At 49.1% G+C, this 24343-nt stretch overlaps 1 protein-coding gene across 1 annotated transcript in view; it reads left to right on the top strand.

Moving 5' to 3' along the window:
- Positions 1–929: 929 nt before the first annotated feature.
- TCERG1L (transcription elongation regulator 1 like) overlaps positions 930–24343 on the top strand; it is a 114215-nt gene continuing 90801 nt past the window's right edge. The window contains exon 1 of the mRNA XM_064145329.1: positions 930–978. The gene's annotated coding sequence lies outside the window, so the exon portion shown is untranslated. The remainder of the gene's footprint in view (positions 979–24343) is intronic.

Raw genomic sequence — 24343 nt, 5'->3', positions numbered from 1 at the left:
GATCAAGATTCCTGACTTGGATTGGCAATAGTGTGACTGATTGTCATCCCCTACTTAGTCCTACTGAGGCTTCACCTCAAATTCTGAGTTCAGTTTTGGGGCCCTCACTCCAAGAAGGACATTGAAGTGCTGGAGCAGGTCCAGAGAACAGCAGTGACACTGCTGAGGAGTCTGGAGAAGGAATTGTGGTTGTTCAGTCTGCAGAAGTGGGGGCTGAGGAGAGCCCTTCTGGCTCTTCACAAGTAGATTGAATGGTCCTGCTCTGGCAGGGGGGTTGGATTTGATGATCTCTTTGGGTCCTTTCCAACCCCTGACATGCTGTGATCCTGTGAACTACCTGAAAGGAGGTGGGAGCCCAATGGGGGTTGGTCTCTTCTCCCTTTCAGGGATAGGACAAGAGGAAATGGCCTCAAGTTGCACCAGGAGAGGTTCCAGTTGGAGATAAGGAACAACTTTTTCCCCAAAAGGGGTGTCAAAGCCTGGCCCAGGCTGTGCAGGGCAGTGGTGGAGCCCTCATCCCTGGTGAGATTTCAGAGCAGTGGAGATGTAGTGCTGAGGGACATGGTTTAGCAGTGACCTGGCAGTGCTGGGTTAAGGCTTGGACTCAACTTGCTTACAGCTGTCTCTAGTTGATTGGTTAGGGCTGGGTGCTAGGTTGGACTGGATGATCTTGGAGGTCTCTTCCAACCTGGTTGATTCTATGATTCTATGATTCCAACCAAAATGAGCCTGTGGTTGTTTGACTCTCATTTCAGGCAGACTCCCCCCTCCTTACCACCCATGATAAAACAGGAGGGTGAGGACAGGGTGGGTCAATGACTTCACTGCCCACACCTGGTGGCAGCCTCGCCTCTGGAGGAAAAAAATAAAAAGAAAAGAAAAAAAAAAAGAAGGCAGCAGCCAGAGGAGATAAAAGGGGTGGAGAGAGGAAGGAGCTGCTTGCAAGGCGGTGGCTGGAAGAGCTGCTCTGCTGTCCTGGTGAGTAACTCTGAGGGTAGGGTGGGTTTCATTTCTGGCAGCTAGGGTCTGTGGTTGCTTCCCTGTGATGGTTTGGGTGTTCCCTGCTCCCCCACACTTTGGAAATCACCCAGACTAGATTCAGCCAGCTCTGGAAATTGAATGCAGCTTCTACTTACAGCTGAGCTCAATACACAAGCAGAGATTTACAGTCTATACAGTTATAGACAGAAGTAGACAAGGTAAAAGGTAATGCAGAAACACAACAGCCCTCCCAGAAACCTGAAGTTGGGCTCCCAACTGCCCTTCCACCTTCTCCCACCCCTCTCAACCTTACCCCAGTCCCAAGGAAGAATGGAGGTTTGGCCAGGGGGTTAGGAAGCAAAGTGGATTAGTCAGAGAGACAGCAGAGAGGCTAGAGAGAGACATGCAGCTCAGAGCTCCCAAGCAGAATGACTCCCTTAGCTATGTTTGGATTCTTGTTCTTATACCTCTCAGCAAGCCTATGAGTGAAGTAGACATCACCACTGTTTCCCTTCCATAGCCTGCGATCTAATCCTTCTCACCTAAACATTCTAGCTAGCTTCAAGCTAGCACATTCTCCCTGGCTCTCCCTGAGGAGAAGAGGCTGAGGCACCTGGGGCTGTTTGGTCTGGAGAGGACTGAGAGGGGATTTAATCAATGTTCATCAAGAGCTGAGGTTGGGGGTCAGGGTGGGGGGGGACAGGCTCTGCTCACTTGCTCCCTGGGTGGGACAGGGACTAGTGGATGGAGGCTGCACACAGGAGGTTCCAGTTCAGCACAGGGGGGAACTTCTTGGCTGGAGGGGTCCCAGAGCACTGGCACAGGCTTCTCAGGGAGGTTGTGGAGTCTCCTTCTCTGGAGCCTTTCAAGGCCTGTCTGGATGTGTTCCTGTGTGACCTGAGCTTGATTGTGTGGTGCTGCTCTGGCAGGGGGGTTGGATTCACTGATCTCCTTGGGTGCCTTCCAACCTCTGACATCCTGCAATTCATTGCTGTTTGGGTTGCAGAGGCCATGGTCTGTCTTCTCTTGCAGCCTTCTTGCCAGTGTGCCATGGGTAGGCTGAAAGAGTGCTGTGACTAAAAATGACCTGGTTTAGGTGTGGTATCAGGATGACTTTGCACCTTTCTTATGATGGCAGAGAGAGGTCCTTTTCTTCTCCTCTCCATGGTGAGGTAGGTCATGTTAGCACTTAGTCTGAGTATGGCTTTGAGAATATTTTGTGGACATGGAACATTTCACCTGCAACCCTTCTGAGCTGCTGAGCAGTGTCTGACTCTGGTACCTACTCACAAGTGCCTTTGCATCTCCATTTGGTAGAGGAGGCCTTCTGGTGGCCTTCCAGTGCTTAAGGGGGCTGATCAGAAAGCTGGGGACAGACTTTTGAGCAAGACATATTGTGTCAAGCCCAGGGACAATGGCTTGAACTCAAAGAAGGAGATTCAGAGTGGAGAGAAGGAAGAAATGTTTGACACTGAACATGGTGAGAGCCTGTCCCAGGTTGCCCAGAGAGGTGGGAGATATGCTCCATTGCAGGTTAGGTAGTTTGGGGCTGTGAGCAACCTGCTCTAATTGCAAATGTTCCTGCTGACTGTGGGGTGTTTGGACTGGATGAGCTCAAAAGGTTCCATTCCCCTCAAACCAGTTTGATACTAAGTTGAAGCAGTGGGAGGGAGTCTCTGGTGCTCTGCTGGTGGAATTGGGGTTTTGGGTGAAAGCAATGGAGAAAACCATTCCTTAGATGTAGGGAGCGAGTCTTGGCCAGTGAAGAGCTGCTGTTTGCTTTTCCTTATCTAAGGAGCTGGGGGTTTGGGTGCAGTGATAGTGATATTATGGAGTCACTAATGTTGGCTCTAGCCAGCCATTTAATGCAAATACTGGAGGGACTGCTAAATGAATTCATAAACTGTTGCTTCTCCTCATCTGAGTTGCCCAGAGAGGTGAGAGATGCCCCATCCCTGTTAGTATTGCAGGTTAGGTAGTTTGGGGCTGTGAGCAACCTGCTCTAATTGCAAATGTTCCTGCTGACTGCAGGGTATTTGGACTGGATGAACTCAAAAGGTTCCTTCCCACTCAAACCAGTTTGATACTAAGTTGAAGCAGTGGCAGGGAGTCTCTGGTGCTCTGCTGGTGGAATTGGGGTTTTGGGTGAAATAATCACAGAATCAACCAGGTTGGAAGAGACCTCCAAGATCATCCAGGCCAACCTAGCACCCAGCCCTAGCCAGCCAACCAGACCATGGCACTGAGTGCCTCAGCCAGGCTTTGCTTGAACACCTCCAGGGATGGTGACTCCACCACCTCCCTGGGCAGCCCATTCCAATGCAAATCACTCTCTCTGCCAGCAACTTCCTCCTAACATCCAGCCTAGACCTCCCCCAGCACAACCTGAGGCTGTGTCCCCTTGTTCTGTTGCTGCTTGCCTGGTTTTTGAGCACAAGCCCTATGAGGAGAGGCTGAGGGAGCTGGGATTGGTTAGCCTGGAGAAGAGGAGGCTCAGGGCAGACCTCATTGCTGTCTACAACTACCTGAGGGGTGGTTGTGGCCAGGAGGAGGTTGCTCTCTTCTCTCAGGTGGCCAGCACCAGAACGAGAGGACACAGCCTCAGGCTGTGCCAGGGGAGATTTAGGCTGGAGGTGAGGAGAAAGTTCTTCCCTGAGAGAGTCATTGGACACTGGAATGGGCTGCCCGGGGAGGTGGTGGAGTCGCCGTCCCTGGAGCTGTTCAAGGCAGGATTGGACGTGGCACTTGGTGCCATGGTCTGGCCTTGAGCTCTGTGGTAAAGGGTTGGACTTGATGATCTGTGAGGTCTCTTCCAACCCTGATAATACTGTGATACTGTGAAAACAACAGAAAAAAAAATCCCTTACCTAAAGGGAGTGAGTCTTGGCCAGTAAAGAGCTGCTGTTTGCTTTTTCTTATCTAAGGAGCTGGGTTTTTGGGTGCAGTGATGTTATGGAGTCATTAACATTGGCTCTAGCCAGCCATTTAATGCAAATAGTGGAGGGACTGCTAAATGAATTCATAAACTGCTACTTCTCCACATCTGAGTTTGGGATGGTTATAAATACCTGCCCCCAAAATAGGCTCATTAGGAAAGCTCTGTGCTCATTAGGCAATTCAAATGTGGTTTGATTTTTTTTTTTTTGCATCTCCATTTATTATCTGGCTTGAAGGAATCCTGTGGAAGAACATTTTGCATCTGGTGAGATTGATGTAGGTCACAAACAGTGGTCACAGAGAAAAAAATCAACATGTTTTATTCTGTCTCGTTGGTTTTGTGGCACTCCTAGAACAGAATCACAGAGTTAGGTTGGTTGGGAGGGACCTCCAGGACCACCAAGCCTAACCTCCAACACCACCATGGCCATTAAGCCATGTCCCCAGGTGCCATGTCCATGTGTTTCTGGAACACCTACGGGCATGGTGACCCCACCACCTCCCTGGCATGGCCAGGTGCTTTGGTGCTAATTTCCCTGTGCAATGGGGCTTTAGTTCTAGTCTGAGTTCTCTTTAACAAGGCCAAGTGCAGGGTTCTGCACTTTGGACACAACAACCCCAAGCAGTGCTACAGGCTGGGGACAGAGTGGCTGAGAGCAGCCAGGAGAAAAGGGACCTGGGGGTACTGGTAGAGAGTAGCTGAAGATGAGCCAGCAGTGTGCCCAGGTGGCCAAGAGAGCCAATGGCATCCTGGCCTGCATCAGGAACAGTGTGGCCAGTAGGACAAGGGAGGTTATTCTGCCCCTGTACTCAGCACTGGTCAGGCCACACCTTGAGTGCTGTGTCCAGTTCTGGGCCCCTCAATTCAAGAGAGATGTTGAGGTGCTGGAAGGTGTCCAGAGAAGGGCAACAAAGCTGGTGAGGGGCCTGGAACACAAACCCTATGAGGAGAGGCTGAGGGAGCTGGGGGTGTGCAGCCTGGAGAAGAGGAGGCTCAGAGGGGACCCCATTGATGCCTACAACTACCTGAAGGGACATTGTAGCCAGGTGGGGGGTGGCCTCTTCTCCCAGGTAACCAGCAATAGAACAAGGTGACACAGTCTCAAGTTGTGCCAGCATAGGTATAGGCTGGATATTAGTAAGAAGTTCTTCCCAGAGAGAGTGATTTCCCATTGGAATGGGCTGCCCAGGGAGGTGGTGGAGGCACCGTCCCTGGGGGTCTTCAAGCAAAGCCTGGCTGAGGCACTTAGTGCCATGGTCTAGTTGATTGGATAGGGCTGGGTGCTAGGTTGGACTGGATGATCTTGGAGGTCTCTTCCAACCTGGTTGATTCTATGATTCTTAAAAATCAAGTGACAGGACAAAAGGAAATGGGTTCAAATTGCTTCAGGGGTGGTTTAGGTTGGACTTGAGGAACAATTTCTTCTCCTTGAGGGTTTTTAAGGCCTGGGCCAGGCTACCCAGGGCAGTGATGGAGTCCTCATGACTGAAAGGGTTTCAAACCTGTGGCAATGTGGTGCTGAGAGGCGTGGTTTGGTAGTGACCTGGCAGTGCTGTGTTAATGGTAGGGCTCCATGATTTCAAAGGTCTTCCCAACCTAAACTGTTTTGACTCTATGATGAAGTGCATCCATGGCTGGTGTACCCCAACACTTTTCTCTTCAAATGAAGCCCTGATCAGCTCTGGTTTTTTTTTCCTGAGAGATTCCTTATCATTGGTGCAAGCAGTGTCCATTGGGAGCTGTCATGGTTAATAACAAGCTCTCAGGTGGCTTTAGCCAGTGTGAGTTACCCAGACAGCTGTGACAGGCTGCATCAAATACATGACTGAAAAGAGCCCTGACACTGAGCTTTATTGAGGATCACACATCCAGCCTGGCTGGGAAGTGGCTTGAGAGCAGTCTCAAGAAGAATGACTTGGAGATGTCAGCTGATGATAAACTCGACATGAGCCTGCAGTGGTTGCTGTTAGCCCAGAAGGCAGCTGTGTACTAGGTTGCATCAGGAGTGTGACCAGCATGAGGAGGGAGGTGATTCTGCCCCTCTGCTCTGCTGGTGAGATCCCACCTTAAGAATTGCCTTCAGTTCTGGTGCCCCCAGCATAAGAGGGATGTGGAGGTGTTGGAGAAGATCCAGAGGAGGACACAAAGATGACCAAAGGGCTGGATAACCTTCCCCATGGAGACAGGCTGAGAGAGTTCAGGCTGTTCAGCCTGGAGAAAGCTCCAGGGAGACCACCTTCTGTCCTTCCACTATCTGAAGGGGACTACATAGGAGCTGGAAAGCAACTTTTGGCAAGGGCTTGTAGTGACAGGACCAGGGCAATGCCTTTGAGCTGGAAGAGCAAAGATCTAGACTGGAGATTAGGAAGAAATTCCTCAAAGTGAAGCTCTTGACAGACTGGAACAGGTTACCCAGGGAGGTTGTGGATGTCCCCTCCATGGAAGTGTTCAAGGCTGGGCTGGGTGAGGCCTTGAGCAACCTGGGCTAGTGGAAGGTGTCCCTGTCTGTTGTAGGAGGTTGGAACCAGATGGTGTTTAAGACCCCTTCCAACCCATACCTTTCTATGATAGTTGGAGGAGGAATGGATTTGATGGTTAAACCTTTTTCAGGCTGTAATGAAAGAGGACATGCTGTGAGCTGCTTTAATTGCCAGGGAATGTTCTGTCTTGACCAGGGAGCAAAACTCAGTGACAGAAACTGCTTGTTTAGGGGTGAAATGGTGCTGTTGAGCTGGGAGAAAAGGCATGAAAGAGTGGAAAGCCTGAGAGGAGAACCCATTAGTAAGAGGAGATAGCAGCAGTCAGTGGCACACATCAGGCAATGTTTGTAATTTCAGAGATTTCTGAGTTAGACAAGTTCTAGAAGCTGAAATGCTGCTTTATTGATCCAAGACATGTTTTCCTCCTTCCCTGCTGTCTCACAACTGGAGCTCTGCTGCAGTTTCTTTCTCTAGTTGACAGTTTTATACCTGCTCTTCTTCTGATTCCTGTCATGGTGGCTAACATGGCTCCAGAAGATGCTTCTGGCATGTGATGGGCTGAGCAATGAGACCATTCCCTGTCTCATTCCCCATGTGATTCCCATCAGCAGCTGGAGCCATGCATAGGGAGAAAGAAGACACAGGAGAAGTAATGCACAGCAGAGCAGAATAGAAATAAATGCATTGATGGGTTATGGGAAATGGAGTTGGTGAAGGGTCTGGAGAACCTTGTGAGGAGCAGCTGAAAGAACTGGGGCTGTTCAGACTGGGGAAGAGGAGGCTATGGGGAGATGTCACTCTCTACAGCTCCCTGAAAAGAGGTTTGAGCCAGCTGGGGGTGGGTCTCCTCTCCCAAGGAACAAAAAGGGTGAAAGGAGATAGCTTAAAGTTGCCCCAGGAGAGGTTCAGGTTGGACATGAGGAAAGTTTTCTCAGTCATTGGAATAGGCTGCTCAGGGAGATGGTGGAGTCTACATCCCTGGAGGCATTTAGAATCATAGAATCAACCAGGTTGGAAGAGATCTCCAAGATCATCCAGTCCAACCTAGCACCCAGCCCTAGCCAGTCAACTAGACCATGGCACTAAGTGCCTCAGCCAGTAAGGTTCCCAGACGTGGTGCTGAGTGACTCGGTTTAGTGGCAATGGCAGGATTGTGAGCTCTAGGTGAGGGGTTGGACTTGATAATCTCAAAGGTCTCTTCCAATCCCACTAGTTTCTTTTTGCTAATTCCTGCTTGAGAAGTTTCCTGATGGTGAGCACTGGAAGAGCTGCCTGGAGATGAGGGGAAACTGCCTTGCTGTGAGGATTCTGGAGTGCAGCAGAGGCTGTCAAGATGCTAAGGGGCCTGAATCATCCCTGTGAGGGGGAAAGACTGAGAGATCTGGGGCTGTTGAGCCTGGAGAAGAGCAGCCTAAGAGGGGATCCACCTGAACAGGAGAAACTTGTTTGGTGTGAGGGTGCTGGAGCCCTGGAGCAGGCTGCCCAGAGAGGTGGTGGAGTCTCCTCTGGAGAGTTTCTAACCTCACCTGTCTGCTGTGATTCTGGGCAGGGTACTGTGGCTGCCCCTGCTTTAGCAGAGGGGTTGGACTGGATGATCTCCAGAGCTCCCTTCCAACCTCCACCATGCTGAGATTATGATTTCTGGGTCCTTGGTTTTGGAAGGTGCAACTCAAGGCCATGAACCACTGATGTCAGCAGCTCCCCTCTGCCCGACACTGAGGTGGTGGTTGACTGAAGTGATGCTTTTCTACCTGGAGTGTGTTGGTGTCTAATGAACTTGAGGATAACTCTGATTGCAATCAATTCTCTGCCCAAACTTCACACAGCAATGTTTTCTTTTGCTTCTTTCCCTGTTGCAAAGCATTTCTGAGAGTTCAGGCATGCAGCTCTGGCCAGCTGCCCGATGAATATTAATCTGCTCCTAATAAACCATCTCATGAATAATTCCACTGTCACAAAATGAGGGAACTTAAGGTGCTGCCATGTTAAATGAACCACAAGTGGTGTACCTCATGTAAATACTGCCAATTATTGGATGAGCTTTCAGAGTTTTCAGTCACACACTTCTGTGCCTCCATTTATGAAGATCAAAGAGCGGTTTGGGTTGGGAGGCACCTTAAAGATTGTCTGGTTGCAATCTTCCTGCCATAGGCAAGGATACTTTCCACTAGACCAGACTGGTCAAGGCTTCATCCAGCCTGGGCTTGAGTACCTCCAGGCTTGGAGCCTCCACAAATTCTCTAGGCAGCTTGTTCCAGTGTCTCACCACCCTCACAGGGAGGAATTTCTCCAAGTCTCAGAAATGCAGCTTTTTCCAATTTGAAGCCACCACTCCTCTTCCCTTTGTCCACAGTCCCCTCCCCAGCTCCCTTTAGCCCTCTTCAGGTACTGGAAGGCTAGTCTAAGGTCTCCCTGGAGCCTTCTCTTCTCCAGGCTGAGTAGCCCCACTCCCTCAACTTGCCCCCATAGGAGAGATCCTCCAGCCCTCTAATCATCTCTGTGGCCTCCTGTGGTCTTGCTTTAACAATTCCATGTCCTCCTTGTGTTGTGGGCTTCAGAAGTGGACCCAGCACTTCTTAAGTGAGGCCTCAGCCAAGTGGAGCAAAGAACCTTTAACTTTTCACAGTATCACACAGTATTATCAGGGTTGGAAGAGACCTCATAGATCAAGTCCAACCCTTTACCACAGAGCTCAAGGCTAGACCATGGCACCAAGTGCCACGTCCAATCCTGCCTTTCTCTTTTATTGTCCCTGTTGAAATCTTAGATGGATTTATGGTGGACTACCATGGTCACAGAATCATAGAATCAACCAGGTTGGAAGAGACCTCCAAGATCATCCAGTCCAACCTATCCCCCAGCCCTAGCCAGTCAACCAGACCATGGTCTGTACCATTGCTAACCATGACAAGGGCTGAAATGCTGCCACTCACTAAAGAACAGCAGGCAGGGGGTGATGAGGCACTTAGTGCCATGGTCTTGTTCACTGGACAGGGCTGGGTGCTAGGATGGCCTGGATGATCTTGGAGGTCTCTTCCAACCTGGTTGATTCTATGAAGCACCTTGATGACATGAGAGCTAAAGATGCTTGGATTAAGATTGTTTTTGGATCCTAAACCACTCACCTTACTCAGGGAATGATTTTCAGCCTCCTTCAGCTCCCCACACTACAGAACAAGGATGATGCTCTCCATTTTGTCTGAAAGTCTCTTTCTTGCTGGCAGCATCATTCTGTGCTGCTTGTCTCAGGGTGCTAATCTCTGTTACCTGATTTTTAGCAATGAAGAGTTGCAAAGGTTAGCCAGATTGATCTTGATAGGTAAAAAAATTCAAACAAAGCTGAAGCTTCCTCAGATGCATTGCAAGAAGATTCATCAGGCTTCCCAGGTTTGTGCTCCTGCCCTCATCTTGTTGGGTGCCATCAACTGTCATTTCTCTGAAGCTTCAGGACTCTCAAAAGAAGGGGCTGTGGATGGAGAGGAGTGCCCCAAACTCACATAATCTGCATGGGTACTTAATCATAGATGAATTCATTAATACTTTGAGAGCTCTCTGCCTCCAGGAAGCTTAATTTGAGTACTGTGGTGGCAAATATCACATGAAGGCAGCCAAACAGTAGCATGCCAAGAGCTATCCTCAAGAAATGTTTGGGTTTTATTTTTTCACAGCTACAAGTGCATAAATCTCAGCAGACCAAGGTAGTGGAGCAGTCCACAGCTAGGTGTGGATGGGAGTTCACAGAAACCCATGGGGCTTCCTCCTAACTTCCTCCCACAACTTCCTCCTAACATCCAGCCTATACTTCCCCTGGCACAACCTGAGACTGTGTCCCCTGGTTCTGTTAGTGAAGTCACCTTCCAGTGAATCATAGAATCAACCAGGTTGGAAGAGACCTCCAAGATCATCCAGTCCAACCTAGCACCCAGCCCTAGCCAGTCAACTAGACCATGGCACTAAGTGCCTATCCAGGCTTTGCTTCAACACCTCCAGGGACAGTGACTCCACCACCTCCCTGGGCAGCCCATTCCAATGCCAATCACTCTCTCTGCCAACAACTTCCTCCTAACATCCAGCCTAGACTTGCCCTGGCACAACCTGAGACTGTGTCCCCTTCTTCTGTTGGTGAAGTCACCATCCAGTAAAGTCACCATCCCTGGAGGTCTTTGAGGTGTGTGGCTGTGGTGCTGAGGGGATTTGGTCTAGTGGCAGTATCTTAGCAGCACTGGTGGGTTTATGAGCTCTAGGTGAGTGGCTGGGCTTGATGAGCTCAAATGCATCTTCCAACCTCAACAGTTCTATATGTTTCTATCATTCTATTTTAAACAAATCACTGTTATCTTAAAGTGTTATTTTCCCATTTTTCTCTCTGTTTGAACCGTGAGTAACTCAGTTCTGTAGGTGAGCATCAGATGGGCAAGGTGAAGAGCAGCCTTTGGAAATCACAGAACCCCCCCGATTCAAACGCATGAGCTTCACGATTAATCACTGCAACTGCAGTGAAGAATTCCTCCAACTGCTGCTTTCAAAATAAAAGGTCCAGCCAAGTGTGGAAGAAAGCAATTTGAAAGAAAATATTTCTAGCAGCTAAATGATTTATCCCCTGGAAACTGCACTCAGCTTGGCTTTTTGGAAGCTCTTGGTTAAAAAAGAAAGAGAGATTGCTACTCAAAAGTCTGCAGAAACTGTGAGGAGGGAGAGTTGTGAAGGTAGAGGCACCTCCAATGCTGGGCTCAGGTTTGGGCCCCACACTTCAAGAAGCAAGAGAGAGGCAACAAACCTGTCAAAGGGTCTGGAGAACAGGTTTGGTGAGGAGCAGCTGAAGGAACTGGAATTGTTCAGCTCTGGAGAAAAGGAGGCTGCGGGGAGACCTCATTGCTCTCTCTGAAAGGAGATTGGAGTGCAGTGGGGGTCAGTTGCTACCCCCTTGTATCAGGTGATAAAACAAGAGGAAATGGCTTGGAATTGTGCTGCAGAGGTTTAGGTTGGAAATTAGCAACAATTTATTTGCTGCAAGAGTGGTCAGGCCTTGGAACAGGCTGCCCAGGGAGGTGGTTGAGTCACCATACCTGGAGGTGTTCAAGAAACCTGTGGATATGGCAGTGGGGGATGTGGTTTGATGCCCATGGTGGAGCTGAGCTGACAGTTGCACTTGAAGATCTTAGAGGACCATCAACACAATTCTATGATGCTATTTGGTATCTGATGAGGCTATTTGGTATCTGATTTAAAGCATATTTAATACTTGGAATCTATTTAAAGCTTTTAGAGCTGCTGTTTTCTCTGAGTTTGGAATACAGATTCGTTCTTATACAATTGCAGAATGGTTTGGGTTGGAAAGGACCTTAAAGATCACAGACAGAGACACCTCCCACTAGACCAGGTCACTCCCACAACTTCCTCCTAACATCCAGCCTATACTTCCCCTGGCACAACCTGAGACTGTGTCCCCTGGTTCTGTTAGTGAAGTCACCATCCAGTGAATCATAGAATCAGCCAGGTTGGAAGAGACCTCCAAGATCATCCAGGCCAACCTAGCACCCAGCCCTAGCCACTCAACCAGACCATGGCACTAAGTGCCTCATCCAGGCTTTGCTTGAACACCTCCAGGGAGGGTGACTCCACCACCTCCCTGGGCAGCCCATTCCAATGCCAATCACTCTCTCTGCCAACAACTTCCTCCTAACATCCAGCCTAGACTTCCCCCAGCACAACTTGAGACTGTGTCCCCTTCTTCTGTTGCTGCTTGCCTGGCAGAAGAGACCAACCCCACCTGGCTACAGTCTCCCTTCAGGTAGTTGTAGACAGCAATGAGGTCCCCTTGAGCCTCCTCTTCTGCAGACTGCACACCCCCAGCTCCCTCAGCCTCTCCTCATAGGGTTTGTGTTCCAGGCCCCTCACCAGCTTTGCTGCTCTTCTCTGGACACCTTCCAGCACCTCAACATCTCTCTTGAACTGAGGAGCCCAGAACTGGACACAGCACTCAAGGTGTGGCCTGAGCAGTGCTGAGTACAGGGGCAGAATAACCTCCCTTGTCCTGCTGGCCACACTGTTCCTGATCCAGGCCAGGATGCCATTGGCTCTCTTGGCCACCTGGGCACACTGCTGCCTCATCTTCAGCTACTGTCTACCAGTACCCCCAGGTCCCTTTCTTCCTGGCTGCTCTCAGCCACTCTGTCCCCAGCCTGTAGTGCTGCTTGGGGTTGTTGTGTCCAAAGTGCAGAACCCTGCACTTGGCCTTGTTCAATCTCATCCCCTTGGCCTCTGCCCACGTATCCAGTCTGTCTAGGTCCCTCTGCAGGGCTCTCCTACCTTCCAACAGATCAACACCTGCTCCTAGCTTGGTGTCACCTGCAAACTTACTGATGGTGAACTCAATCCCCTCGTCCAGATCATCAGTAATTTTAATAGAGGAAAAAAAATATTGGCAATACTAAAGCCCCCCTGAACCCCCCCTGGGGTAGCCAGGTTTGATAAGGGAGCAAAATTAGAAGCCAAATGTACATATCCCCACCACTGTTGGGATGTTGATTCAAACCCATGGAATTTTTCATTCCAATTTAATTCCTCCCGGAGATGGTTTGAAGCAGGTTTGCCTCCAGGCACCTTGCTGGAAATCCATCCCCCAGCCTCCATCCAGTGAGAATTAATATTTTCCTCTGAAGGCATCTATCTCCACATGGCTTTGCTACGCTCATGCCTTGTAATTAATAGCTTCAGAGAAACCTTCAGGACTCCACCCACACACAGCAGAAGCACATGGCAACCTGCTGCTGCTCAGCCCCTGATGTTCTCCTCATTAATTCTCTGCACAAGAACGAAGTTGAATAATCACTTCTACAAAGCAGCTCTGCTTTTAGAGTTGGAGCATTGTTTAAGCTAGAAAAAGGCCTCTAAGATCATCGAGTCCAACCATCAACCTACCACCCCCATGGGCATCAAACCATGTTCCCAAGGGCCATATCCATAGGTTTCTTGAACACCTCCAGGGCTGATGAGTCCACCGCCTCCCTAGGTAGCCTGTTCCAATGCCTGACCATTCTTGCAGCAAAGAAATTGTTCCTAAACCATCTCCAGCACAATTCCAGGCCATTTCCTCTTGATGGATGAGGCACTTGGTGCCATGATCTAGTTGACTGGATAGGGCTGGGGGATGGGTTGGACTGGATGATCTTGAAGGTCTCTTCCAACCTGGTTGATTCTATGATTCTACCACCTGATCCTAGGGAGAAGAGACCAACCCCCTCCTCCCTCCAACCTCCTTTTCAATGAGATGGTCTCCTCCTCTCCTCCAGAGCTGATCAGCTCCATAGGCATGTTCCCAACACTAACAGATTTAATTTATCATCATATTTCTGAGCAAGCAGTCAGGCATTAACCTAATGCAAGGGAGCAGTGGAAGGATTTGTCTTCATCAACAGAATAAAATAAGCAGGTTTCTGATGCTCTCTTGGAAGGAAACATTTCTGCAAGCTCAGTGCCAATCTCAGTGCCACAGGAAGACTGTTTAGGAGTTGACATGATGAGTTATTACAGGCTGTTAGAGCTTTTTCTCTTTCTTTTGTTAACTAAAGCCTGTGCTCAGAAGAAAAACTGTGTGCAGAAACTTCCATCTGCACCTACACCAGCTAAAGATGGTCACGAGAGGGGAAAAAAGTTGCTGCTTTTTATTGGGTTTGGAAGAGAGTGGGGTGGGGAGCAGCAAATGCTGCTGAGAATCTCAATTTTTAAGCATCTCCATGACATTTGAAGTTTGACACAGACTACACAACGTGAGAGATAATAAAACCTCTTCTACTCAGCAATATGCTGGAGATTATAGGGCAGAACTGTTCTGGTTTGTGCTGCTTTCAGGGTGTGTGTTCACAGCAACAGAAAAGCTACTCATCATGTTTTGAATATCTCTCCACCTCATCACAGAATCCCAGCATGGTGGGGCTCAAAGGGACCTCTAGAGTCTCTCTTGAACTGGGGAGCCCAGAGCTGGACACAGCACTCCAGATATGGCCTCACCAGGGCTGCAAAAAATGGGGGAGGAGATCCTCCCTCACTCTGCTGACCACAGTTTTCATGCAGCCTAGGAGACCATTTGCCTTCTTGTCTGGGCCTGCACACTGCTGGCCTATGGTGATTTTCTCCACCAGCACTCCCAGGTCTTTCTCTGTGGAGCTGCATCCTTTGTATTGCCATTCACCAGTAAGCCCTGAGCATTACTTTCTGGGTAGACATTTGGAACAAGCCTGATGTGGAGTAGTGCTGAGGTGGAGGGAGGTAGCAGGTATAAGGTCCCCTCTGCTTCCTGCTGCCTGCCTGACTTCCAGCAGGTGTAAGGTCCCATCTGCTCCCTGACTTCCAGCAGGTGTAAGGTCTCATCTGCTCCCTGCCTTCTGCCTGACTTCCAGCTGGTGTAAGGTCCCATCTGCTCCCTGCCTTCTGCCTGACTTCCAGTGGGTGTAAGGTCCCATCTGCTTCTTGCCTTCTGCCTGACTTCCAGTGAGTGTAAGGTCCCATCCCCTTCCTGCCACCTGCTTGACTTTTGTTGCCAGCATTGAATCCCCAAATGCCTTCCAGAGCAGTTCAGTCAAACCCAGCCTGTGGCCCTGCATCAAGAGCACAGCAAAATTCTAACCACCTTGCTGGAGTAGTGGTGACCTTTCAGCCAGTTCAGAGTCTAGTGGGATTGGTTGCAAAGGCAATGGTGAACCCAGTGATGCTCATCTCCGCTAGTTAAGAGCTGGCTGGATGTTGATGAGAAGTTTTGTGATCATTTCATCTCTGCTGTCAAAAGAATAGAGAAAATCATAGAATCATGGAATCAACCAGGTTGGAAGAGACCTCCAAGAGCATCCAGTCCAACCTAGCACCCAGCCCTAGCCAGTCAACCAGACCATGGCACTAAGTGCCTCAGCCAGGCTTTACTTGAAGACCCCCAGGGACGGTGCCTCCACCACCTCCCTGGGCAGCCCATTCCGATGCCAATCACTCTCTCTGTGAAGAACTTCCTCCTAATATCCAGCCTAGACCTCCCCCTGCACGACTTGAGACTGTGTCCCCTAAATGGAGTGGTTCAGCTCATGTTTGACTCAAGATAATGTCTGTCCTGCCTGCAAGTGCAACTTGACCATCTATGGAAGAAATATCATCTATTTCCCTGCATATTTCAGACTTCTTCAGTTGCACTCAGTACAGCAGGAATGAATCACTGACCCCAGAAAAATATCACTGATTTGATTAATTAGCAGTTAAAAAAAAAAACCCTCCCCAAAACTCCTCAGCAAGGAAACTTTCAAAGGTTGGCAGTGCTGCTGGTATTTTATTTGTCCTTTCGTCAAGTGGAACACTGAGGAAATATCTGACATGGCTTTTATGGGGATTACTTTCCAGCTGGTGCAGGGAAATCTCCAGTTAGGCTACCTTCAGAAATATTACTGCTCGTAGATCAGAAGGGAAGCAGATTCCATTTGCCTGAGTTGGAATTTCTGTTGAAAATGAACTTTTTTAACTTAGAAAGCATGGGGTCTGTTCAGGGCAGATAGTGTCCACTTGCCTGCTACTCGGAGACAGCTCTAAATCATCTTTCTCTATGTGCAATGAGATAAATCACCCTGACACTTGTGCTGGTTTCATCCTTCAGCACCACACCTGCATGACAATGAAGAAAAGGAAAGCTCTTAAGTTTTCTGTTGGAGCTGTTCATATAGAGTGTGTAACATCAGGGCTGGGCACTAGAGGTCATGAACCAAAGGCTCTCCATCAAGTCTTCTGCTTTCCCAAAGGGAAGAGAGGGGAGATACTGATGGGGTGGGAAAGAAACTCAGCCAGCTGGGGTGGAAAGAATAATCCCATGGAATAAAGACACAGTGACACAAAGCAATGTGGAACCTAAGCCCTGATGGCATTGGAACTGCTGGGGCAGGCACTGGGCAAGTCTCAGGCTGGACTCAGCAGCAGAAGGGAACTGGATTCAAGAGCAGAATTTAGAACTGGATTCAGGAACACTGGGATGGGAATGGAAGGCAAAGGGGACAGAGTCCTCCAGACCAGTGGAGAAGAGGTTTGGTCTTGGTGACCCCTCAGCTTTCTCCCACCAGTGCAATTCCTTATCGGGCAGTTGAGTGTCCCCAGGCACACCTCCCTGCAGCTGCAGCCCAAGGTGGGGCACAAGCTGTGGCAATGGGAAGTCCCTCAGTCTGTGCTGCCTTGCTGCTGGAGGTATTGTGCTGGGAAGTTTTTCCCAGTTTCCCTTGAAAACTGAGGGACTGGGTCTTGGGTGATGAGCTCCAGAGCAACTCTTTGGTTCTGAACAAGAGCTGAAACACCAGGAGCAGTGTCAGAACTGTTGGCCAGATCCTGACTTGGTATGAGTTAGAGAGGGATGAGCTGACCAGAACCATGACTGAATGTGAGGAGTGTTCTTGGGTAAAACTCTGACTGCTGGTATGTGTGCTTTAAGGTTTGAAAGGCACATATCTGTTCTTGGATGAGGTGACACCTATGGACTTCACCTATAGGTTTCTGTCACTTGTTGAATTTGGTTTTCCAGACCTCATTTCTCTGCTTGTAGTTAAAAGGTGTAAAGGAGAAGAGGAGCTTTTATGTTTCTTTTCAATCACAGAAAGAAATTATTCACAGTGAAGGTGGTGAGATGCTGGAACAGGCTGCCCAGGAAGGTTGTGGATTCCTGCTCCTTGGAGGTGTTAAAGGCCATGCTGGATAAGGTCTTGAGCAACCTGCTCTAGTGGAAGGTCTCCCTGCCCATGGCAGGGAGGGTGGAACATGATGATCTTCAAGGAGCCTTCCAACCCAAACTAGTCTGTGGACTGTTGAGGTTGGAAGAGTCAAACCACTGACCTGGAGCTCACAATCCCACCACTACTGCTACACCACTGCCACTGAACCACATCTCTCAGCACCACATCCACAAGTCTTTTAAACACATTCTGGAGCTGGTGACTCCACCTCCCTGGGTGACCTGCTCCAGTGCTGAGAACCTGCTCTGGGAAGAAACTCTTCTTCAGGTCCAACCTAAACCTCCCTTGGCACAACTCGAAGGTCTCTTTATGGTGATACTCTACAGTCGCTCAGAATTTAATCTCAGCACAAATTCCATCATGCAAAGACAAAACCCTGGTGTTACTACACCTTAATTAAATTATTTGCAGTATGCCAAGTGGTGATTAGCTAAGCACAGTTTAATTGGCTTGATGGTGTCGTGGCACAGGGAGCAGTTCCTACCGCTGGGTCTTCTACACGCGCAGCAAATCAGCTTTGGGTTTTTGGTGGGTGAACTTTCTGTGAGCCTGTGGCGGCTCCAGGATGTTCTTTGATCTGTGCTGTTCGTGTTTGATTGGATTAAAGCTGCTTTAATAGCTGCAGAAAGATCTGCTTGGGTGAAGGAGGAGAATTAAGGCTATGAGGAAGGAAATAATGAACCTGATCGTGCAGCTCGCTCTTCTGACTTCAGAGCCGTCGCAGAATCTGCTGTCTGTGTGGGACTGGATAAACTGGGCACTGCTGGTTGCTTTTGAACATCATGTAGAGAGAGGAAAGGTTTGCTAAACTACCCAGCTTATGCAGCAGATGGTCATCTGTAGTTGCAGCACAGGTCAGGAAACAATTTGATGCCTTTAGTGCCTGTGTGGGCTGCAATTCTCACCCCATGCTGCCACCCTTTAGTTCTGTGAGCACAGCAGGAGCTCTTCCTGCCTGGAGTGGAAGGATCAGGACAGAGATTGCTTCTACTTCAAGACCTCACTTCCGAAGTTATCTAGTACAAACAATGGGTTTGTGTTCTGCCACTAGTGGTGCATTTCTGGCTTGGATCAGCAATAGCGTGGCCAACAAGGGCAGGGCAGGAATTGTCCCTGAGGACAGGGCACTGCTGAGGTTGCACCTTGAATCCTGGGTTTAGTTTTGGGCCACTCGTCCCAAGAAGGACACTGAAAGGCTAAATCAGGTCCAGAGAAGGGCAAGAAATCTGTTGAAGGGGCTGGAGAACAGGTCTGATGAGGAGCACCTGAGGGACCTGAGGTTGTTTAGCCTGGAGAAGAGGAGGCTGAGAGGAGACTTTCTGGAGACTCCCTGAAAGGAGGTTTGAGCTACGTGGGGGTTGGTCTCTTCTCCCAACGAACAAGTGAGCGGTAGGAGGAGAGAAAAGAGCCTCAAATTCCACCAGGAGAGGTTTAGGTTGGATATGAGGATAAATTCCTTTCCCAAAAGTGTTGTCAAGGCCTGTCCCAGGCTGCCCAAGGACAGAAGGTTTTCAAGGCTGTGGAGATATGGTGCTGAGGGACATGGTTTAGCAGTGCCCTGGTAGTGCCGATTGGATTTGATGATCTTAAAGGTCTCTAACTGGTTCTGTGGTTAAAATGCCCTATTAATGGAGAACCACTCCCCATGGCTCTCACCTATGTGTGCCCTGCATAAACATGCATCTGAAGGACCAACCTGTGGTCATGGTGTCACTACATGGGGCAGAGCTGGCCTCTCACTGGAGGCTTGTGCTGCTTCCCTGGGATTCAGAGCCAGCTCCAACCCAAACCTGGCAGCAGCTCCCAGCACAGGCTTGTTGTCATCTGTTATGACTAGCAGCTTGATGGGATCTGATGATTTGGCAAATCTTCCTGGGAAGATCCCAACAGAAGCCTAAGCTGTTTAGGGTGAAAATGAGAGCAACATTTGGGTTTGGTTGTCGTCATTCTGGTTCAGTGGAACAGTTTTCCTGCTCTCAGCAATGAGACAGGCTCCGAGAGAAACCACTTGTAGGAACCTCTTCTTAATAACTTTGCCATTTCTGAACTCAACTTGCCAGCCTGAGAAGATGTGTTGCAGACTTGGGCATGGGCAGTGATCCATGTTCACAAGCTGTCTTCTGGAGCAGAGCGGTCTCTGAAGGCAGGGTTTTGTTTTTCTAGAGTTAGACTGGATGATCTCCAGAGGTTCTTTCCAACCCTACCACGCTGGGATTTGCTGTAGAAAGTAGGACATTTCTAGGAAAACAAAGATTTCCTCAGGGGCTGGTTGTCTCCAGGAACTGCTGAGGGAAGAATCAGTGCTGGGAGATCTGTCACACCGGGCACACGTGGGCGATGTGTTTGGTGCCCTCAGGGAGCTGTGGGTTGTCTGGTTGTGCATCCCTGGCTGGAAGGACACGTGTCTTGTCTCAGTGAATCACCCCTCAGTGCTTGCAGAGAAGCTTCAAAGGGGACTTAGTCATGCTGGCTCAGTTTGTAGGGCTGCAGCATCTGCAAGCTGGATCTCAGACTGCATCCGCTCCCCTTGATTTGGGGCTTCATCTGTGATTGGAAAGCTGAGGTCCTCACCCCTAGCTGGAGGGCAGCACAGATGTTACCACTAATGAAGTGACAGCACAGATAATGGGTAGAGAGCCTGGGAAGAGGGGGAGGACCTGTACTTCTTCAAAGGCAGTATCTGACTTGCAATTAGGAGGAACACTGAGCTCCTGGAGAAATTTGGATGCTCTCACAGAAGAAGCAGGCATGCTCTTGCTTCTTCCCTTGCTGTCATCCTACATCAAGTCTCAGACTCCTTCCTTCCCTTTGAAGTCTCTGTACTATCTCTGAGGTCTGGGCTTGGTAGCAGCCTAGTTTGTTGTTTGAGGTTCCTAGATAAAAGTCTCATAATTAGAAAGAGAGAGGGCCAAGATGACTTCTCAGATTCACAGAATCCATTGAGTTGAAAGGGACCCTCAAAGGCCATCTTGTCCAACCCCTCTGCAGTCAGCAGGGACATCTCCAACCAGATCAGGCTGCTGAGGGCTACATAAAGTGTGATATTCAAAGTCTCCAGAGATGCAGCTTCAACCACCTCTCTGGGCAACCTGTTCCAGTGTCTTACCACTCCCAAGGTGAAGAACTTGATGTCCAACCTAAATCTCCCCTGCTTCAGTGCAAGACATTGTCCCTTGTCCTATGACTACAGACTCTTCTAAACAATCCCTCCCCAGCCTTCCTGTAGTTTCCCTTTGGTTATTGGAATTCTGGTGTAAGGTCTCTCTGGAGCCTTCTGAAGAGCTCCAATTCTCTCAGCCTGTCCCCACAGAAGTGCTCCAAACCTTGGATCCTCTTTGTGGCCCTTTCACAGCCATCCTTCAGCACACAGAGCCCTCAGAAGCAGCAGCATAATCAAGGAGCTACATAACTGCTGCTAATGCTCCAAGCACCATTAGACCCATCAGCACCCTTCATTTGGATGGCAGCTCTGCAATTGGAGCAGAGCACTCAGCACCAGGGCTGAGCAATTTGCTGTGATTGCTGGAGGAAGTGGTGCATGGGAAAGAAAGCTGCCTAATAACAATGGTGTGGGAGATCTGGAGATTAATCAGGCAGATCTCTCTGTTCTGCAGGGAAAGAGAGATTTCTTGAAAATTAACAGCTTGGAAGACTTCCTAGGAGATAAAATAGCCCAGCTACAAACCTTGCCAGATTGGTTTGGCTTGTGAAGTGCATAGAGGCAAGTTTGCAGAAGTGGAGTCCACTCAATGACCCTGGAGGCCTTTTCCAACTAAAACAATGCTGTGATTCTATGGAGGACATCAGCTTTGTCCCATGGATGGATGCTGGCTCCATGTTGTTGTTATCTATGGTGGGCAGAGGAAAACTGGTTGCTCAAGGGAGTATGGATCTGTTGGAGCAGGCGACAGCAATGCTGTTAGGTGTGGGAATGCAAAGTGAAGAAGGATAATAAGAGGGGGATGCTGACCTTGGTTCCCACCAGCTGCTGGCTACCTCATCTCAGAAGAGATAGATGACAGACACCTTGTTAATGAGGAAAACAAGGTGTGGTTTATGCTGATGGAGTGGGTTGTCCTTGTCTAATTATGCTAATGTGTAGGCCTGTGCTTTGTGCCCTGAGGGGATATATTGAGAGCCAAAATGATCAATGAAGGTCTGGCATAATTCACATTGAGTCATCTGGAGTCCACATGGCATCGCCGTGATCACATTGATCTGTGAGGCACTTAGTGCCATGGTCTAGTTGAGTGGCTAGGGCTGGGTGCTAGGTTGGACTGGATGATCTTGGAGGTCTCTTCCAACCTGGTTGGTTCTATGATTCCTGCACAAGCTAAACAGATTTCTGTACCAGTTAGGCTGAGAGAGTTGGAGTTGTTCAGACTGGAGAAGAGAAGGCTCCAGAGAGACTTTCTGGTGGCCTTTAAAGGGACTGATCAGAAAGCTGGGGACAGGTTTTTGAGCAGGGCCAGTTGTGACAGGACAAGGGGTGATGGTTTGAACTCTAGGGTAGTTGTGGTGCCTCTGTTCCTCAGAATGGAGGGGTTGGGTAGAAAGTTGGACTTTGATCTTAGGGGTCTTTTCCAACCTTCATGATTCTATGATGGGTTGTATAATGATTCAAAGAGGCAGATTCATACTGGAGAGAAGGAAGAAATATTTGACACTGAGGGTAGTGAGAGCCTGTCCCAGGTTAGCCAGAGAGGTGGGAGATGCCCCATCCCTGTTAGTATTGCAGGGCAGGTAGTCTGGGGCTGTGAGCAACCTGCTCTAGTTGCAGATGTCCCTGCTCACCACAGTGCAAGTGGACTAGATGACCTTGAATAGTTCCATCCTACCAAATCCAGTCTGTGGTGCTATGTTCTTCCTCATGGTGGCCCATCAGAGCAAGCCTTGCTGCTACAAAGCCATCAGTGAAGAGAGAATAGAGAGAGAGAGAGATGTATTTTTTTTTTATATACTTTTTTTTAAGCCTGCTTTTATGGGTGTTCAACAAACAATAATCAGAGCAATCAGAGCTTCAAGTGCTGTCAAATTATTTCTGGAAGATGAAAGCATGAAATGTTCTCTGCTTCTGGCAGCTCTTCTACAGAAATGGAACAAACTGGTGAGTTTGATAACACGTTAATGTTACTGGTTTGAAGCAGAGCTGTGTGGAATGCTGCATTCCCTGCCACTCGATGAATGGGATTCCTTTTTCCTCTGGTTTGACATGTTGAGAGTTTTCTGTCCCATTTTTCCATGATCAGGCTCAACTTTTACAGAATGCAACTCTCAAATGCTACCAGCAGCGTAGCATTGCCAGCTGAGCACAGAAAATATTTGTGCCTGGGCCTTTTTTTCAGGGAATCATATCACAGTATCACCAAGGTTGGAAGAGACCTCACAGATCATCAAGTCCAACCCTTTACCACAGAGCTCAAGGCCAGACCATGGCACCAAGTGCCACGTCCAATCCTGCCTTGAACAGCCCCAGGGACGGCGACTCCACCACCTCCCCGGGCAGCCCATTCCAGTGTCCAATGACTCTCTCAGGGAAGAACTTTCTCCTCACCTCCAGCCTAAATCTCCCCTGGCGCAGCCTGAGGCTGTGTCCTCTTGTTCTGGTGCTGGCCACCTGAGAGAAGAAAGCAACCTCCTCCTGGCCACAACCACCCCTCAGGTAGTTGTAGACAGCAATAAGGTCACCCCTGAGCCTCCTCTTCTCCAGGCTAACCAATCCCAGCTCCCTCAGCCTCTCCTCGTAGGGCTGTGCTCAAGGCCTCTCCCCAGCCTCGTCGCCCTTCTCTGGACACGCTCAAGCATCTCAATGTCCCTCCTAAACTGGGGGGCCCAGAACTGAACACAGTACTCAAGGTGTGGTCATAGAATTGTTTTGGTTAGAAAATACCCCTAAGATCATTGAGTTCAACCACTGACTAAAGGGCCTTCAAACCACATCCCCAGGTGCCATATCCATGTGCTTTCCCCTCCAGGGATGCTGCTGTCACTACCTCCCTGGGCAGCCTTTTCCAATTCCTGATCATTCATCACTTTCCACCAGCCCAGGTTGCTCAAGACCCCATCCAGCCTGACCTTGAACATGTCTAGGGAGGGGGCATCCACAACTTCCCTGGGCAACCTCTTCTGGTGTCTCACCACCCTCACTCTGAAGAATTTCTTCCTAATCTCCAGGCTGAACTTCCCCTTTTCCACCTCAGTTATTGCCTGTTGTCCTGATTTTAAAGGTCTCTTCCAACTTCAACAGTTTTATCATTTTATAAGTAGTTGTGCAAGTAAGTGTTCCTGCCCCTGAACTTCTTCCTAATGTCCAGTCTAAATCTCCTCTCTTCCAGCACAAAGCCATTCCCCCTCATCCTATCACCACTAGTATGTTGGTTTCCCCTTAAAGGGACATTGTAGCCAGGTGGGGGTTTTCCTCTTCTCCCAGGCAACCAGCAACAGAACAAGGGGACACAGTCTCAAGTTGTGCCAGGGCAAGTCTAGGCTGGATGTTAGGAGGAAGTTGTTGGCAGAGAGAGTGATTGGCATTGGAATGGGCTGCCCAGGGAGGTGGTGGAGGCACCGTGCCTGGAGGTGTTCAAGCAAAGCCTGGCTGAGGCACTTAGTGCCATGGTCTGGTTGAGTGGCTAGGGCTGGGTGCTAGGTTGGGCTGGATGATCTTGGAGGTCTCTTCCAACCTGCTTGATTCTATGACCCTATGAAGAACTTGGGAATGACTTAACCCACCAGAACTCCCCCCAAATGAATCCAAAAAGCCTGTGATGAGCTCAGGGAGCTTCCCCTCTCAACTTTTAGGACGAGTCACGACAAGAGGCAAGCAGAACTCAATTACCAAGCAGCAATGCCATGGAAGATGTAATTGCCATCTACCAGCAGGACCCTCTTGAATTGATTACTTTTTCCCTTTAGGAGCTTGCTTGGCAGTGGAGCTTTTCTTTCATTAATGTGCTTCTTTTTTCTTTCCATTTTCATCTGCTCAAAAATATCCTAAAAAGAAACTTAGAGTTGGGTGGTTTTTTTTTGTGTGGTGGGTTGGCTTTTTTTTTCCCTTTCCATCTCTAGCAGAACAACCAGCAGTTGCTTAGGCTATTTTTAAATTAAACAGAGCAGAGCAATTCTCTAATAAAAAGAGAGGAATTCAGTCATTATTAGTCTCCTCTAAAGCCCAAGCCTGAAGCAGAGAGTTCTCCCCA

This window comes from Pogoniulus pusillus, chromosome 6, assembly GCF_015220805.1.
Source record: "Pogoniulus pusillus isolate bPogPus1 chromosome 6, bPogPus1.pri, whole genome shotgun sequence".
In the NCBI taxonomy this organism is placed as follows: domain Eukaryota; kingdom Metazoa; phylum Chordata; class Aves; order Piciformes; family Lybiidae; genus Pogoniulus; species Pogoniulus pusillus.
Note: the sequence above shows the minus strand (reverse complement) of the source record. Positions and strands in the feature narration are given on the sequence as shown.